This window comes from Lampetra fluviatilis, chromosome 52 (genome assembly GCF_964198595.1).
Source record: "Lampetra fluviatilis chromosome 52, kcLamFluv1.1, whole genome shotgun sequence".
In the NCBI taxonomy this organism is placed as follows: Eukaryota; Metazoa; Chordata; class Hyperoartia; order Petromyzontiformes; family Petromyzontidae; genus Lampetra; species Lampetra fluviatilis.
The window spans coordinates 1,648,453-1,668,336 of NC_136326.1; the positions used below are offsets into that span (position 1 = coordinate 1,648,453).

At 48.9% G+C, this 19,884-nt stretch overlaps 1 protein-coding gene across 2 annotated transcripts in view; it reads left to right on the forward strand.

Moving 5' to 3' along the window:
- Nucleotides 1-19,884, forward strand: part of LOC144949071 (uncharacterized) — a 93,625-nt gene that overhangs the window by 15,027 nt on the left and 58,714 nt on the right. The window lies entirely within an intron of this gene.

Sequence of the window (19,884 nt, forward strand, 5' to 3'; positions counted from 1 at the left end):
TAAATAATAATTGTTAATCTTCATAATTTTTAATGACGTTTTTCAACAATCATTTTCAACCCCCTTCGTCAAAAGATCGCGATCCGCGTCTTCGCCCGCCGCTCCGCCATCGTCATCGCCATCGTCATTGTCTCCGTCATCACCATCGCCATCACCATCATCATCGTCATCGCCATCGTCATTGTCTCCGTCATCACCATCGCCATCACCATCATCATCGCCATCACCATCGTCATTGTCTCCGTCATCGCCATCGCCATCGTCATCGCCATCGTCATTGTCTCCGTCATCACCTTCGTCTCCGTCATCGCCATCGGCTCTCGCCAGGGAGCTGCTGCTGCTGCCGATGCGCCTGGGCGCTCCCTCCCACACGAGCCCCTCCACCCCTGAGAGAGAGAGAGAGAGACACGTGCTGTGTGCACTTCTTTCGCGCCGTACGTAGCCCTCTATGGGTCTCTGTGTGGTGAGTCTATGGGTCTCTGTGTGGTGAGTCTATGGGTCTCTGTGTGGTGAGTCTATGGGTCTCTGTGTGGTGAGTCTATGGGTCTCTGTATGATGAGTCTATGGGTCTCTGTGTGGTGAGTCTATGGGTCTCTGTATGATGAGTCTATGGGTCTCTGTGTGGTGAGTCTATGGGTCTCTGTATGATGAGTCTATGGGTCTCTGTGTGATGAGTCTATGAGTCTCTGTGTGATGAGTCTATGGGTCTCTGTGTGATGAGTCTATGGGTCTCTGTGTGAGGAGTCTATGAGTCTCTGTGTGATGAGTCTATGGGTCTCTGTATGATGAGTCTATGAGTCTCTGTGTGATGAGTCTATGGGTCTCTGTGTGATGAGTCTATGGGTCTCTGTGTGATGAGTCTATGGGTCTCTGTGTGATGAGTCTATGAGTCTCTGTGTGATGAGTCTATGGGTCTCTGTATGATGAGTCTATGGGTCTCTGTGTGGTGAGTCTATGGGTCTCTGTATGATGAGTCTATGGGTCTCTGTGTGATGAGTCTATGGGTCTCTGTGTGATGAGTCTATGGGTCTCTGTGTGAGGAGTCTATGAGTCTCTGTGTGATGAGTCTATGGGTCTCTGTGTGATGAGTCTATGGGTCTCTGTGTGATGAGTCTATGGGTCTCTGTGTGAGGAGTCTATGAGTCTCTGTGTGATGAGTCTATGGGTCTCTGTATGATGAGTCTATGAGTCTCTGTCTGATGAGTCTATGGGTCTCTGTGTGATGAGTCTATGGGTCTCTGTGTGATGAGTCTATGGGTCTCTGTGTGATGAGTCTATGAGTCTCTGTGTGATGAGTCTATGGGTCTCTGTGTGATGAGTCTATGAGTCTCTGTGTGATGAGTCTATGGGTCTCTGTATGATGAGTCTATGGGTCTCTGTGCGATGAGTCTATGGGTCTCTGTGTGATGAGTCTATGGGTCTCTGTGTGAGGAGTCTTTGGGTCTCTGTGTGATGAGTCTATGAGTCTCTGTGTGATGAGTCTATGGGTCTCTGTGTGATGAGTCTATGAGTCTCTGTGTGATGAGTCTATGGGTCTCTGTATGATGAGTCTATGGGTCTCTGTGCGATGAGTCTATGGGTCTCTGTGTGGTGAGTCTATGGGTCTCTGTGTGAGGAGTCTTTGGGTCTCTGTATGATGAGTCTATGGGTCTCTGTGTGGTGAGTCTATGGGTCTCTGTGTGATGAGTCTATGGGTCTCTGTGTGATGAGTCTATGGGTCTCTGTATGATGAGTCTATGGGTCTCTGTATGATGAGTCTATGGGTCTCTGTGCGATGAGTCTATGGGTCTCTGTGTGGTGAGTCTATGGGTCTCTGTGTGAGGAGTCTTTGGGTATCCATGTATGTAAGTTGAACTTCTTTCACACCGTACGTAGCCAACCGTGGTAATCTGAGGTGCCGGGGGGGCAGAAAGACAACGAACTAGACGCACGCAGCAGTTCTAAAGTAACGAGTTTGTCAATCTCGATGACGACGATGACGACGACGACGATGATGATTTAAGAATTGCAAAGTTCCCAATCGCAGGGAAGAGCGTTCCAGACGGCCGCGGTGACCGCCGCATTTGTTCGATGTCGGCGTGCCGACGTGCCGTTTGTGCGCTTTGAACTAAGGTCTGTAGCCCGAAACGTCGCCTGTAATATATATATTTTCCTTTTAAGGCCACACACACACACGCACGCAGTTGTTCTTGACGGATGTGCGCAGGCCATTGTCATCGTTGTGCTTTTGAAACCACTGCCAACGCAGCGGCGGCAGCAATCGCCAAAATAATTATCGTCAGTTTCTTGTGTTTTTTTTTTAAGATGGGTCACGGTAAATAAACAATGTGGAGAGTTGTAAGAGGGGAAAAAGAGCCTTAATGATGATTGTTGTTGTTGAAAGTAGAGAGAGGGTGGTGTGGGCTGCTTTGTCCTCTCTTGGTATGCAGGCGTCGTGTGGAAGGGCAGCAGGGAGTTGATGGGGTGATGAGGGGCAGCAGGAAGATGATGGGGCTGTCAGGGCAGCAGGATGATGATGAGACTGTCAGGGGCAGCAGGGAGATGCTGGGGCTGTCAGGGCAGCAGGGAGATGATGGGGCTGTCAGGGCAGCAGGGAGATGATGGAGTGATGAGGGCAGCAGGGAGATGATGGAGTGATGAGGGCAGCAGGGAGATGCTGGGGCTGTCAGGGCAGCAGGGAGTTGATGGGGCTGTTAGGGCAGCAGGGAGATGATGGGGTGATGAGGGGCAGCAGGGAGATGATGAGGTTGTCAGGGCAGCAGGGAGTTGATGAGGCTGTCAGAGCAGCAGGGAGTTGATGGGGCCGTGAGGGCAGCAGGGAGATGATGAGGCTGTCAGGGCAGCAGGAAGATGCTGGGGCTGTTAGGGCAGCAGGGAGATGATGAGGCTGTGAGGGCAGCAGGGAGTTGATGGGGCTGTCAGGGCAGCAGGGAGATGGTGGGGTTGTCAGGGCAGCAGGGAGATGATGAGGCTGTCAGGGCAGCAGGGAGTGGATGGGGCTGTCAGGGCAGCAGAGATATGATGAGGTGATGAGGGCAGCAGGGAGTTGATGAGGCTGTCAGGGCAGCAGGGAGATGATGAGTTGATGAGGGCAGCAGGAAGATGATGAGGCAGTCAGGGCAGCAGGAAGATGGTGGAGTGATGAGGGCAGCAGGGAGTTGATGGGGCTGTCAGGGCAGCAGAGAGATGATGGGGCTGTCAGGGCAGCAGGGAGATGATGGGGCTGTAAGGGCAGCAGGGTGATGGTGGAGTGATGAGGGCAGCAGGGAGATGCTGGGGCTGTGAGGGCAGCAGGGTGATGCTGGAGTGATGAGGGCAGCAGGGAGATGATGGGGCTGTCAGGGCAGCAGGGAGATGGTGGAGTGATGAGGGCAGCAGGGAGTGGATGGGGCTGTCAGGGCAGCAGTGATGCGCTCTCGGGGTGTTCGTGCCGAGTGACAATCGCGAGGAGACGTGGGGGGGGTGGCGAGGCCTCCCTAGCAGCACGTGGGCGAGCTTCACCCTTGTCGGTCGCAAAATGTTAAAATATAAAAAAAAAAATATAAATAGGCAATGCACCTATTAAAGTATATTTTATGTCGCCAAAATACAAACATTAAACATATATATTAAACAAAAGTCACTTTTTTTCTTCTCTCGTTGCGTTTCTTGTTATCTGTGTTGTCGATCTGGTCCACAGTTACCCCATCTGGTTCACAGTTACTCCATCTGGTTCACGGTTACTCCATCTGGTTCACAGTTACCCCATCTGGTTCACAGTTACTCCATCTGGTGCACGGTTACTCCATCTGGTTCACGGTTACTCCATCTGGTTCACAGTTACTCCATCTGGTCCACAGTTACCCCATCTGGTTCACAGTTACTCCATCTGGTTCACGGTTACTCCATCTGGTCCACGGTTACTCCATCTGGTGCACAGTTACCCCATCGGGCAGAGATGATCTCCCAAGCGAAATGCTTAGGGAGGGTGGCGTTTGTGCACAGACTGCCCTACATGACATCATAACAACAGTCTGGACCGCTGGACGGGTTCCGCAGGATTGGAAGGATGCCCTGGTGGTCCCCCTCTTTAAGAAGGGGGGCCGCACAGACTGTAACAACTACAGGGGCATCTCACTCCTCAGTGTGCCAGGTAAGGTCCTGGCAAGGATTATTCAACATCGCCTTGCTAGGCATGCTGAGGAGAGGCTTGCGGAGCCCCAATGCGGTTTCAGGAAAGGGCGGTCCTGCACAGATGCCATATTTTCTGTCCGTCTGCTACAGCAGAGGTGTAGGGAATTCCAACAAGACCTACATCTCTGCTTTATTGACCTGGTCAAGGCCTATGATACCATCAGTAGGACTGGGCTCTGGGTTGTTCTTCGTGCTTTCGGAGTCCCTGACCCTCTGCTCACGATCATTAAGGACCTTCATGATGGTGAGCGGGCCCGGGTAAAACTACGTGGCCGGGAGTCGGAGCCTTTCCCTGTACACCTTGGGGTGCGACAGGGATGTCCTCTGGCTCCCACATTATTTAACATCTATTTTGACCACGTAGTTCGTGAAGCCTTCAATAGCTGTACCGGGGGAATTACCATTTGGTACAGATACAATGGGAGGCTGATCGACGCCCGGGTGCGATCAAGGGATGGCTCCCTATTGGTCAACCACGTTATGTATGCCGATGATTTGGTAATAGCTGCTCATTCAGAAGAGGAGTTGGAGACGCTGCTGCTGAGACTGGAGCGTGCCACTAAGAGGTGGGGCCTTACCATCAGCCCCACCAAAACTAAGCACCTGCCTGGGTATTTTGTACCATCGGGCACTCCGCCCCCACAACTCCCAATCGGTGATGGGGCAGTTGTGGAGAGAGTAGAGAGTTTCCCATACCTGGGCAGTGTGCTCATGACCGGCTCCAGTTTATCAGCAGAGGTCTCACTCCGAATCAGTCGAGCGGCAATATCTTTTCATCGGTTGCGTAACGCTGTGTGGAAGCTACCTGGTCTGTCGCTCCGCACGAAGCTTCAGGTCTTCTCGGCCACGGTCATTCCCTCCCTTCTCTATGCTTGCGAAACGTGGACCCCCCTAGTGGAGCATCTTCGCCGGTTGGAAACATTTAGGCTGGCCTGCCTACGATCCATCCTGGGTTTAACCAGGCTGGATTGTGTGAGGAGCTCACAAGTCCTTGAAAGATCTGGGCAAAGTCCCATCAGTGAGCTCCTCCGGCAGGCAAGGCTGCGTTGGCTGGGTCATGTAGCCCGCATGCCCAGCCACCGCATGCCTAAACAGCTTTTGTTCGGCCGGATCGAGGGGGCTAAACGGGCGCGGCACGGGCTAGAGAAGAGATGGAGTGATGTGGTACAGGAGGACGTGGAGCTGAGTGGACTTGCCGATGACTGGTACCAGCGGTGTCAAGATCGGCCTCAGTGGAGGAGGCTCGTGAAGGACGCTACTGGGCAGTTGGAGGCAGTCGCCCTCCAACAACAACGGAGGGCGGAGGAGCGACGCTCACAACAACGAGCGGAGCGCCGGGTGGCTAAAGCACAGCAAGTTGGCACAGTAGGGGGCACAGGTGGTGCATCAGCCAGTCATCTCGGTCATCTCGGTCAGTCGACCCGTGGCACCTGGGTCTGCCCCGTGACCTCCTGCCAGCGGGCGTTCGACACTTCACGTGGCCTCAAGGTGCACATGGCCTGGCACAAGCGTCGTGGTGACGTCACCGCCACTTAGTGGCGAATGGCGGTTGTTGTTGTTGTTGTTGTGTGTGTGGGTGTGTGTGTGTAGGTGTTTGTGTGTGGGTGTTTGTGTGTGGGTGTATATGTGTGTGGGTGTGTGTGTGTGTGAGTGTGTGGGTGTGTGTGTGGGTGTGTGTGTGTGTGGGTGTGTGTGTGTGTAGGTGTTTGTGTGTGGGTGTATATGTGTGTGTGTGTGTGAGTGTGGGTGTGTGTGTGGGTGTGTGTGTGTGTGGGTGTGTGTGTGTGTGTAGGTGTTTGTGTGTGGGTGTTTGTGTGTGGGTGTATATGTGTGTGGGTGTATATGTGTGTGGGTGTGTGAGTGTGTGGGTGTGGGTGTGTGTGTGTGGGTGTGTGGGTGTGTGTGTGTGTAGGTGTTTGTGTGTGGGTGTTTGTGTGTGGGTGTATATGTGTGTGGCTGTGTGTGTGGGTGTGTGTGTGTGGGTGTGTGTGGGTGTGTGTGTCCGGGTGTATATGTGTGGGTGTGTGTGTGTGGGTGTGTGTGTGTGGATGTGTGGGTGTCCGTCTACACTCTACAGGATGGAGACCGACAAGACCCCCCCGCCCCCGAGCGTGAGCGTGTGGGGCCTCCTGCCAGAGTGTTTATTCCTGGACACTTAAAAATAGATCGCTCATGACCGTCGCAGGATGTGTCTGTGCGTGTATCTCTGTGTGTGTGCGTGTATCTGTGTGTATGTGCGTGTATCTGTGTGTGTGTGCGTGTATCTGTGTGTATGTGCGTGTATCTGTGTGTGTGTGCGTGTATCTGTGTGTATCTGTGTGTCTGTGCGTGTATCTGTGTGTGTGTATCTGTGTGTGTGTCTGTGTGTTTGTGCGTGTATCTGTGTGTCTGTGTGTGTGTGCGTGTATCTGTGTGTCAGTACGTGTATCTGTGTGTCTGTGTGTGTGTCTGTGTGTGTCTGTGTGCATCTGTGTGTGTCTGTGCGTGCATCTGTGTGTGTGTCTGTGCGTGCATCTGTGTGTGTGTGCGTGTATCTGTGTGCATCTGTGTGTGTGTCTGTGTGCATCTGTGTGTGTGTCTGTGCGTGCATCTGTGTCTGTGCGTGCATCTGTGTGTGTGTGCGTGTATCTGTCTGTGTGTGTCTGTGTATGTCTGTGTGTGTGTCTGTGCGTGTATCTGTCTGTGTCTGTGCTTGTGTCTATGTGTCTGTGCCTGCATCTGTGTGTGTGTGTGTCTGTGCGTGTATCTGTCTGTGTCTGTGCTTGTGTCTATGTGTCTGTGCGTGCATCTGTGTGTGTGTGTCTGTGCGTGCATCTGTGTCTGTGTGTGTCTGTGTGTATGTCTTTGTGTCTGCGTCTGTGCATGTATCTGTATGTATCTGTGTGTGTCTGTGTGTGTATCTGTATGTGTCTGTGTGTATGTCTCTGTGTATGTCTGTGTGTGTGTCTGTGCGTGTATCTGTCTGTGTGTGTCTGTGTGTATGTCTTTGTGTCTGCGTCTGTGCATGTATCTGTATGTATCTGTGTGTGTCTGTGTGTGTATATGTGTGTGTCTGTGCTTGTGTCTATGTGGCTGTGTGTATGTCTGTGTGTGTGTCTGTGCGTGTATCTGTCTGTGTCTGTGTGTGTCTGTGTGTATGTCTTTGTGTGTGCGTCTGTGCACGTATCGGTGTGTATCTGTGGTAGTGTAGCGGTTAGCGCGCTGCGCTACACATCTGGCAAAACGAGTTCCATTCCTGCTCACGGCCAACACGAGCAGTGGGAGCGTGGCGGTGAGGTGTGGGAAGCTGTAAGCCCCAGGATACTTTGGGCTCGCCTTCCCATCAACCGGAGGCGAGGAGTGGTGGTCGTGGTTACTTATGCCCCCACCGAAGATGAACATCCGTGGAGGGATGCAGGCAAAGCCGATGAGTCAGATGCCTTCTATGACCTCCTGTCACAGGTGCTGGCTAAAGTGGCCACTCGGGACAGAGTCATCTTGTTGGGTGACTCCAATGCCCGAGTTGGTCATGATGCTGGCACCTGGTCTGGAGTGATTGGAAGGCATGGGCCAGATCAGCTCAATAATAACGGTAGGAGGCTGCTAGATTTTTGTGCAGCCCATGGGCTTGTAATTACCAACACGCTGTTCCGGCATCGGCGCATCCACACAACATCGTGGATACATGCCGGGTCCAATCAAGAACATCTGCTGGACTACATAGTGACGGACCAGCGGATGCGAGCCCATGTCCTTGACACCAGGACCTACCGTGGAGCTGATCTGACCTCTGACCATCGACTAGTCATCTGTAAGATACGCTTGCCATTCTTCCACTCCGGTGGTGGGTGTACACCCAGGATCCCATTCCAACCAAAAGTGGCCTGGTCTAAGTTAGCTGATGAAAGTTGCAAGCGAGAATTTCATCATCGCTTGCGGCTGGGGTTGGTATCGCCCCCCACTCCTCCTGATGTCGAGGGTAATCTCACTCCTCAGTGTGCCAGGAAAGGTCATGGCAATGATTATTCAACATCGCCTTGCTAGGCACGCTGAGGAGAGGCTTGCAGAGCCCCAATGCGGTTTCTGGAAAGGGCGGTCTTGCACAGATGCCATATTTTCTGTCCGTCAAATCAATTTATAACATTTTTGACATGCGTTTTTCTGGATTTTGTTGTTGTTATTCTGTCTCTCACTGTTCAAATAAACCTACCATTAAAATTATAGACTGATCATTTCTTTGTCAGTGGGCAAACGTACAAAATCAGCAGGGGATAAAATGCTTTTTTCCCTCACTGTAGGTGTGTGTGTAGGTGTGTGTGTAGTTGTGTGTGTGTGGGTGAGTGTGTAGGTGTGTGTGTGTAGATGAGTGTGTGTGTAGGTGAGTGTGTGTGTAGGTGTGTGTATAGCTGAATGTGTGTGTGTAGGTGAGTGTGTGTGTGTGTAGGTGTGTGTGTAGGTGAGTGTGTGTGTGTAGGTGTGTGTGTAGGTGTGTATGTATGTAGTTGTGTGTGTGGGTGAATGTAGGTGAGTGTGTGTAGGTGTGTGTGTAGGTGAGTGTGTGTGTGTGTAGGTGTGTGTGTAGGTGAGTGTGTGAGTGTGTAGGTCAGTGTGTGTGTAGGTGAGTGTGTGTGTGTGTAGGTGTGTGTGTAGGTGAGTGTGTGTGTAGGTGAGTGTGTGTGTAGGTGAGTGTGTGTGTGTGTAGGTGAGAGTGTCGGTGTGTATGTAGGTGAGTGTGTGTGTGAAGGTGTGTGTGTAGGTGAGTGTATGTGTGTGTGTGTAGGTGTGTGTGTAGGTGAGTGTGTGTGTGTGTGTAGGTGTGTGTGTAGGTGAGTGAGTGTGTGTGTGTGTAGGTGTGTGTGTAGGTGTGTGTGTAGGTGTGTGTGTAGGTGTGTGTGTAGGTGAGTGTGTGTGTGAAGGTGTGTGTGTAGGTGAGTGTATGTGTGTGTGTGTAGGTGTGTGTGTAGGTGAGTGTGTGTGTGTGTGTGTAGGTGTGTGTGTAGGTGAGTGTATGTGTGTGTGTGTAGGTGTGTGTGTAGGTGTGTGTGTAGGTGTGTGTGTAGGTGTGTGTGTGTGTGTGAGCTTCGTGTCTGCACAATGCACGGTGAGGTCACGCCGCTGTTTGTTATTTCCCGTGCGGGGGGAGGATTTGTCCGGAGCACAAAAAACAATGACAGAGCCCCCCCCCGTCTCCCACCGCGGCTTCCCGTACACGTCGGCATAGGCGCCTCCACGTCTGTGCTCGAGCAACCAGCTCCCATCATCATCACCATCATCATCATCAGTATCATCATCATCACCACCACCATCATCAGCATCATCATCAGCATCACCATCAGCATCATCATCATCACCACCACCATCATCAGCATCATCATCATCATCACCATCAGCATCATCATCATCACCACCACCATCATCAGCATCATCATAACCATCATCATCATCAGCATCATCATCATCATCACCACCATCATCATCATCATCACCACCACCACCATCATCAGCATCGTCAACATCACCAACGGCATGTCCACCGCTGTCACGATCAGCATCATCATCACCATCATCATCAGCATCATCATCACCATCATCATCAGCATCATCATCATCACCACCACCATCACCACCATCATCAGCATCATCATCATCACCACCATCATCAACATCATCATCACCACCATCATCATCACCACCATCATCATCACCACCATCATCATCACCACCACCATCATCATCATCATCACCACCACCATCATCACCATCATCAGCATCGTCAACATCACCAACGGCATGTCCACCGCTGTCACGATCAGCATCATCATCACCATCATCATCAGCATCATCATCACCACCACCATCATCAGCATTATCATCATCACCACCACCATCACCACCATCATCAGCATCATCATCATCATCACCACCACCATCACCACCATCATCAACATCATCATCACCACCAGCATCATCACCACCATCATCATCACCACCATCATCATCACCACCACCATCATCATCACCACCACCATCATCACCATCATCAGCATCGTCAACATCACCAACGGCATCTCCACCCCTGTCACGATCAGCATCATCATCACCATCATCATCAGCATCATCATCACCACCACCATCACCACCATCATCAGCATTATCATCATCACCACCACCATCACCACCATCATCAGCATCATCATCATCACCACCACCATCACCACCATCATCAACATCATCATCACTACCATCATCATCACCACCATCATCATCACCACCATCATCACCACCACCACCATCATCATCACCACCACCATCATCATCACCACCACCATCATCATCACCACCACCATCATCATCATCACCACCATCATCACCACCACCACCATCATCATCACCACCACCATCATCATCACCACCACCATCATCACCATCATCAGCATCGTCAACATCACCAACGGCATCTCCACCCCTGTCACGATCAGCATCATCAGCATCATGGTCACCATCACCAGCATCGGCCCTCATCACCATCCATCAGCATGATCACAACACAACGAGCAACGGGCTCCCATCATCATCACCACCATCCTCATCAACATCGTCAACACACGGGCATCACCACCGGCGTCAACATCATTAACCGCATCACCATCGCAGTCATCGTCGGCATCATCACCACCAGCATCGTTGTCAATCGTCATCACTATCATCAGCAGCTTCATCACAGCACAATGAGCAGCCAGCTGTTATCACACCTCATCGACACTGGCATCACGACAAATCACCAGCATCGCCATCACTGTCAGAATTGATTGATTGATGACAGATCAATGATGATGACAGTGATGATCGTGACACATTCAGATCGTCATCGGCATCAGTGTGATTGTGATCAGCATCAGCGTCATCACCCTTACCGGTACCACCACTTTCATCAACATCATCATCACTTATCAATAACATCGTCACGATCATCATCATCACCACCACCATTGTCATGTTCAAAATGTCAATTAATAAACAGCCCTTTATTGATCCACTGCTGGACTAAGGCCTCCCCGCCACACCATGTCTGTGGTCTTGCCGATTGATTGACCAATCTTCACCACGGTGTCCATGGCGGGTCAGTGAACGGAACCTCGCCCCCCAAGATCCTCATTCTCATCGGCCCCAAATCTTCGTCCGGTGCAACAAAAGAAATGCGCGGAAGTTTCCACTTCCTTAAACAAACTTCCGCAGATTTTTTTTTTACACTTTATTTTTTACCAAACAAGCCAAAGCTCTTCTTGGCGAGTAACTAGACGATACTATTATAAACACAACTATTTTTCATTTCCCAGGTAAGACCCACCGAGCTATGTAATAGCTCTTTTTCAGAAGCGACCTGGTCACAGATGATAACTCAACTAAGTTGCTTATCGTCATCATCAAGTGGAAATTGATAGCAGCCCAATACTCTACAATGCGTGATGGTGATTCTTTAATGTGGAGGTAAAAACGCGGAGGATCCGGACAAAAATCCACGCGACCACGGGGAGAAGCAGAGGAAGAGAGAGACACGCGCACTCCAAATATACAGCAGCAGGCGTCAGGGTCGGGATCGAATGCCCATGCCCTCCTGTACACCAGGCGAGGGAGTTAACATCTCATAGCCACCGTGGTTCAGGAAGATCTTGCTGAGTCTCGAGACTCGTCGTCAAGAGGGCCCCAGCCTTGCGATTTAGAAGAAAGTGTTGATCTCAGGCCCAAAATACCCACGGGCCAGTAACAAACGGCACTGTTTGAGGTTGCACGTCACAGACAAGGAGTTGTGTGTGACGCCCTTCTTGAATCGAGCAAGGTTCGTGTGAGCACTTGGTGCAAGATACGATGATGGGAGGGAGGTGCGGAAAGACACGTGGCACGGGCTGTAGTGTGGTGAGTGAGTGGGTGAGTGAGTGGGTGAGTGAGAGGGTGAGTGAGAGGGTGAGTGAGCGGGTGAGTGAGTGTGTGAATGAGTTTTGCAGTGACGGGCAGTGTGGTGAATGAGTTAGTAGATGGGTGGGCGAGTGTGTCGTTGGGTGATGGAGTGGGTGAGTGTTGTTGTAGTGACGTGCAGTGTGCGGAGTGAGTTAGTGGGTGGGTGAGTGTGTCAGTGGGTAAGTGTGTCAGTGGGTGAGTGAGTGAGCGTCGTTGTGTTGACGTGCAGTGTGCGGAGTGAGTTAGTAAGTGGGTGAGTAAGTGGGTGAGTAAGTGGGTGAGTAAGTGGGTGAGTAAGTGGGTGAGTAAGTGGATGAGTGTGTCAGCGGGTGAGTGTGTCAGTGGGTGAGTGAGTGAGTGAGCGTCGTTGTGTTGACGTGCAGTGTGCTGAGTGAGTTAGTAAGTGGGTGAGTAAGTGGGTGAGTAAGTGGGTGAGTAAGTGGATGAGTGTGTCAGCGGGTGAGTGTGTCAGTGGGTGAGTGAGTGAGCGTCGTTGTGTTGACGTGCAGTGTGATGAGTGAGTTAGTGGGTGGGTGAGTTAGTAAGTGGGTGAGTGTGTCAGTGGGTGAGTGTGTCAGTGGGTGAGTGTGTCAGTGGGTGAGCTATCATTTGTGGCGGCCAGGTCGCTTCTGAAAAATAATTGAATAGCTCAGAAGACTTTTCCTGGTAAGATTGTTTTTGTAATGGTTTAGTTTGATTTGTTTGTTGTTGTTTACATTTCCTAAACGTTTCCCTCCTATCGTGTTTTGTGTACTGTTGATTGTTGTGACGTTCTGACCACGTGCCCCTACCTGGACGTCTGTGGGGGAAAAAGAGCTTGAAAGCTCATCGGATTTCTCCTGCAGTATAAACACCGATTCTGAATCCTGACCTCTGGTGGTCTCCCTGTAGCATATGTTAGAAAGTGGCCCTAAATAGAAAAAACACGTAAATATTAAAACACGCATGTCTAACTTGCATAGTAAAGTTATTGTATTTTTTTAATTTGCTATACAGCCAGATAATACGACAAACAACTCACCTTAAACACCCAATGGACCATAACATTTGAAGGCAGTATAGTACTATAGTAATAGAGCAAGTGCAGAATCACTGAACCGGAACTCATAGCTTGAAAGCATTTTAGCGAGGGGCCCTTGAAAGTGGGGGGGGGGGGCCGGAGCATATGTAGCTACTTTTAACACATTCCTGCGGAGGGAGCTGGTAGGAACGTTGGGTTGCTCGGTCAATGGCCAAGGGTCAACGGCGGCGTGGTGTATTCCGCAAATATGCCCGACTATGAGGGCGGGCACAAGCCGGTGTGAGTAGGTTAAACGTTGAGTTTTATAAGGACACCACGGGGTGAGCAGCCCCTCCCCACCCAGCCCCTCCCTGCACAACGGACGGACACAATAATCCCCTGTGGGCTGGTGGAACCAGTGAGTTCCTAGCAGCACTAGGATATAATCCGGCACTGATTGATTGATCGACACCCCCCGCCCATTCCCACATCTGTTGCTGGCTCGCTAACAACGGCGCCCCTAGTGGAGGGGAGGCCCTGGGTGGTGATTCGGGTCTGCCTAAGCCTGTGAACAGTAGGCGAGAGGGGCCGTCCATAAATGACGTCACACACCATTTGAAACAATTGGGGTGGGGGTGGGACAGCAGAGGTGTTATCACCATTTGTGTATTGTCGGGGGGTGGGGGGGCTTTGGGGCCGTCCATAAATGACGTCACGCGATTTTGGACGATTTTTGACCCCCCCTCCCCCTTGTCACACGGCGTCACGAAAAGTCAGACCCCCACCCTCAAATATGACGTCACAAAGCTCTGCCCCCCCCCTCCCAAAATAATAAAACATGCTTCAAATCGCTTTAAACTATTGTCATTGTAGTGCGTATTTGATGTGGCGCTGCACTCTGATCTTGTAGGAGAAAACATTTATTAAAACGTCTATTTAATTCAGTAGAACTTATTGTCTAAATTCATTTAAAGTTGCGCATTTTGATGTGACGTCACATTTCTCACCCCCCCCCCCACCTCGTCACACATCGTCACAAATGTCTGACCCCACCCCCCCCCCCACTAGGTGCGTGACGTCATATATGGACGGCCCCTTTGGCCTGGCCTCTCTCTCTCTCCGACTGGAAGTGCTTCGTCGAGTCCACGAGGTGGCGATGTTGATCTTCACGAAGAGGCGCTCGGCTCGTCACGCAAGATGACAACCCCTGGTCATTGTTGTTGTTGAATGTCGCTTTTTTCTCCTTTTTCTTTTGGCTGCAAGAGAAGGAGGAGGGAGAGGAAGCAGGAGGTACGATCGGATCTGAAAGTGACAAGTAGACCGAGATGATTGGAGAGTAAGGCGTTCGCCTGCCATCGAAAGTTCTTTGGTTCGTCGCCTAACTGTGGTGCAAGGTTTGTGTTTTAGAATTGGTTCTGACCAAAAGGCTTGACTATGATTTGGTTGGTGTGACGATGATGATTGCGATGGTACAATGATCGTGGTTAAACTGACGCTGATGATGATGATGGTGACGATTATTATGATTGGACACTGTCAATGATGCATTCATTATGATGATGGTGTTGTAATTAGACGATGATGATGATGATGGCAGTGATGTTGCAGATCTTGACTTAAAGCTTTCGTGACTGCACGAATTAAATGTTGCAGATGCTTATGAAACTCCGATGATGATGATGATGGTCGTGCTGCTGCTGATGATGACACTAGTGCTGCAGCTAGTGGTGATGTGACAATGTGACACTGATTATAAAGAGTGATTATGATTGCAACGAGTGATTATGATTGTAATGCTGCTGCTGATGCTGATAACGAGACAATGATAATGCCACTTGTTACTACCGATGATGCTGTCACATTGATGAGGATGATGAAACACAAGGGATGATGATTACATTGCTGCTGCTGCTGATGATGATGAGGATTATCGATCACGAGACGCCAATGACGGCGATGAAGTGTGGTTGATGATGGTGAGACAGTGAATTGAAAGTTGTTTAAACGAGCACAGAAGACGCGGTCATTACGCCTAATGTGACCGGACACATCGGAGACAATGCTTGGTGGGTCAGGTGATCAGGAGATGGCAGTAAAGCAATTGTATTCTTGAATCCATCTGTGCGGAGCGAACGAGATGTATACCTTCGATTTAAAGCTTTCGTGACTGCAGGGATTCACGTTCATTCAGACGCTGTCTTTCCGACAGACCTGGTCTTCACCTGAGGACGGCTGCTTGCGTTGTGGCCGAAACGTCGTGAGAATTATTTTATTGGTTTATTTTTATTAATTTATTATTTCCCTTCTACGTGACTTTACCGAAAGAACCAAGAAGAGATGTATACCGTGATAGATGCACTGTTCCACGCGGTATGTCCACACCAAATATTCATCGATGGAATGGGACAAAGAACAGAGCCTTGAGACAGCCTTGTCCTTGAGACTCAAGGACACGGCTGTCAACCCACGTGGGTTTCACGCCGTATTCCTGTACAGGGGAATTGAGTTTTCAGGTCCACACGGCGTACAGCCGTTTCAATGCGGGCACATAAAAAATAAATGTTTGTGTCCTTTTGTTTGTGTTTCTCCCTTGTGATGGGAACTTTGTAGGATGAACGTTGAGATTCATAAGGGACCACGTGGGGTGACCAATACGGTCTGAGTTGGTCTTCAACAAGGTAGGGCACTGATAAGGGGTTGACAGGTATGCAACAAGGCCTTCCTGGGTAAAGTGAAAGGCATTATGAATCATTATTATAATAAGTTCACTCATGCCCTGTATATTGTGTCAATTTCAAGGGTGCCAATTCAATTGTATCTCTTTCAAACGTTGGGGGGGGGGGTCACGTTGGACCCACGTGAGCCCAAAGTTCCACGTTTACTGTGATAACTCTTGTAACGATATGAACACACCTGCAGTGTATAAAGCTGTGTTACTAATTTAAGGAACTCAGCCTATCTATGGGGCGCCACGGTTATCGAGATGTTAACTACCTCGCCTGGTATACAGGAGGTCGTGGGTTCGATCCAGACCCTGGCCATGTCTCTTTCTCTCTCCCCGTGGTCGCGTGGATTTTTCTCCAGGTCTTCTGTGTTTACAAGCATGCACACACCGATTAGCACGGTTGGATACGTACGGTGCGAAAAAGGTTAAACGTAGATACTGCCCAGTTTAACACGTAGGCTTTTTGGGTTAGATGGCGTAAGTATTAATGTGTCGTTAACCCTCCACCACCCTTTATTATGGATACATACTGCCCATAGACTAACACTGCCCATAGACTAACACTGCCCATAGACTCAACACTGCCCATAGACTAACACTAACCATAGACTAACACTACCCATAGACTAACACTACCCATAGACTCAACACTGCCCATAGACTCAACACTGCCCATAGACTCAACACTGCCCATAGACTAACACTACCCATAGACTAACACTACCCATAGACTAACACTACCCATAGACTCAACACTACCCATAGACTCAACACTGCCCATAGACTCAACACTGCCCATAGACTCAACACTGCCCATAGACTAACACTACCCATAGACTAACACTACCCATAGACTAACACTACCCAAAGACTCAACACTACCCATAGACTCAACACTGCCCATAGACTCAACACTACCCAAAGACTCAACACTACCCATAGACTCAACACTGTCCGTAGACTCAACACTGCCCATAGACTCAACACTACCCATAGACTCAACACTGCCCATAGACTAACACTACCCATAGACTAACACTACCCATAGACTCAACACTACCCATAGACTCAACACTGCCCATAGACTCAACACTGCCCATAGACTCAACACTGTCCATAGACTCAACACTACCCAAAGACTCAACACTACCCATAGACTAACACTACCCATAGACTCAACACTACCCATAGACTCAACACTACCCATAGACTCAGCACTACTCATAGACTCAACACTACCCATAGACTCGACACTACCCATGTACGGTGCAAGCCAGCCACAAAGCAATGAACGAAACATGGAGATAAACAACCGGTGCTAAAAGAACTAAAGTATTCAGAATCATATTAATTCATACTGGAGGAATCCGATGAGCTATAAAGGCCTTTTTCACAGGTGTCCAATAGGGGCGGGTAATGACATTGCAACAACAAACAGTACAATGACACAACAGCAGTGCAAAGTACAAAAAAGGTAAACAAATCACCCAAACACAAACAAATAAAAGTAAACCAGCCCACCGAGGTATTCACTTACGTTTCAAAAGCCACCTGGCCATCAAAACTGATAGCCGCTCAACAAAGTGGCCCCATCGTTTGGACATTTATAGCGGCAAATGTATCTCAATTCTGCAAACACATTCTCATCTATACTCTTAGTTCTTTCGGTAAAGTCACCATGTAGGTAAAAAATGAAATTAAAATTAATAAAAAATAAATACAATAAAATCACGACGTTTCGGAGGCAACACAAGCTTCTGTCTTCAGGTGAAACTGTCACAGCAAAAAATCTGTATCAAGTATCAATATTCTGATATTTTTTTTTGCTGTGACAGTTTCACCTGAAGACGGAAGCTTGTGTTGCCTCCGAAACATCGTGATTTTATTGTTTTTATTTTTTATCAATTTTAATTTCATTTTTTACCTACGTGACTTTACCGAAATAACTAAAGAGTATGAATCATTGCAGTCACGAAAGCTTCAAATCTACATTCTTATCTAGCAGCAGCAAACGGTCGGTCGAATTTCCGTTCTTGCTGCTAATTATATTAATCGATTTCCAAAGACAAAACTAGCGTTGGAAATCATTACGCTATACCTCTTCTTGGTTCTTTCGGTAAAGTCACGTAGAAGGGAAATAATAAAATAAGAAAAATAAAACATAATAAAATAATAATATAATAAAATAATATTATAAAATCATATTATAAAGCCTTATCAGTGCCTCCTAACTTATTACGGACCAACTCAGACTCTATTGGTCACCTCGTACCCCTTTATACATCTCAACGTTCTTCCTACAAAGTCCCATCACAAGGGAGAAACACAAACCAATGGACACTTGTTTGTGCCCCTAATGAATCTGAAAACTCAATTTGCCCTGTACCGGAATACGGGGTACAACGTAATGTTGCACGTACTCTAGGAATCCATGCGTGTGCATGATTTTATCTCCAACTTGTATTCGACAAATGCCCCTTGCTAAAGTTGAAAATCACATTTTAAGAAGGGGTTCCTATTGAATGTGTTGTCATAAGTGTCCACAAAATCATGCGATGAAGAAGTTACGTCTAGCATTTGATTTTTTTTTTGTTCAAATCACTTTAACCAATATCAGAATCTTAATTTTTAGAACTTTCGTGACTGCAGGAATTATTATTTGTTTCTTTCGGTTAAGTCACGTCTAAAGATAAAATAATAAATTAAATTAAATAATAGAATACGACGTTTCGATTGCAACACAAGCAATCATCATCAGGTATAATGAAATAGGTAACCTGTGTTGCTCTCTCTATGTATCTTGGTGATATCTGTCTGCTAATATGTCTGTCTATAGTTTTCTGGTTAGATTTTATGTCGCTATTTCATTATACCCGATGATGATTGCTTGTGTTGCAATCGAAACGTCGTATTCTATTATTTAATTTAATTTATTATTTTATCTTTAGACGTGACTTAACCGAAAGAAACAAATAACAATATCAGAATGATGATACTGCTGGAATCCGATGAGCGAGATATTTCTCCTTATCAAGAGAATTATTCAACATGACGGACCGTTGCAAATTCATATTCTTAGGTTTTTTCGGTAAAGTCACGTAGGTAAAACATTAAAATTAATGAAAGTAAAATAAAATAAAAATCACGACGTTTCGGAGGCAACACAAGTCTCCGTCATCAGGTGGGACCGTCACAGCCGTTGCAAGTTTGTACAATGCCAAGGTTGCTGTTACAGCAAAGTTTCGCTCAATTAAACCGGAAAATTACTGTGAAATAAATGTTACTCAATCATTTCCAGATAAATATATTGTTCAATATTGCAATATTTTGTCCCCAAAAATTATTTCATAAATAAATAAAAAGGTTAAATATTTCACCGCGCAAACGACAACATAAGCACAATTACCACGGACAAAATATATAACAACAACCACAAAGGATATGCACATTGAACTAAAATTGCATTTTATTATGAAAAGTCATTCAAATTCCATTGACGGAATGGACCAATAGGAGGAGGAGGAGGAGGATGCGGTGGGGGCGGCGGGGGAACGCTTTGTACACACAGAGCACCGAACTCTTTTTTTTCTCTCACATCACCACGTGACGCTCTTGGGGCCAATCGCATCGCCGTTGCTACGGCCGGTTGCTATGGAGGGGTTTTCTGGTCGCTTCCCCCCCCACCCCTAAAAAAATATTCACGGGGGGAGGGGGGGGTAAGTAATAAATAAATAAATAAGGCGCCGACTGCGCATGCGCGGCCAATAGCGGCTCGAACACGACGGTGACTGCCTAAGCAGTCACGCGGACCCCCCCCCGCTCGACCCCCCCTCACCGTCACGTGGGACCCCCCCCCGCTTGCCCCCCCCCGCTTGCCCCCCCCTCACCGTCACGTTATAAGGGACCCCCCCCCCCGCTTCCCCCCCCCCCTTCACCGTCACGTGGGACCCCCCCCCCCCGCTTGCCCCCCGCTCTTCACCGTCACGCGGGACACCCCCCACCGCTCGCCCCCCCTCACCGTCAAGGGGGACCCCCTCCCGCTCGCCCCCCC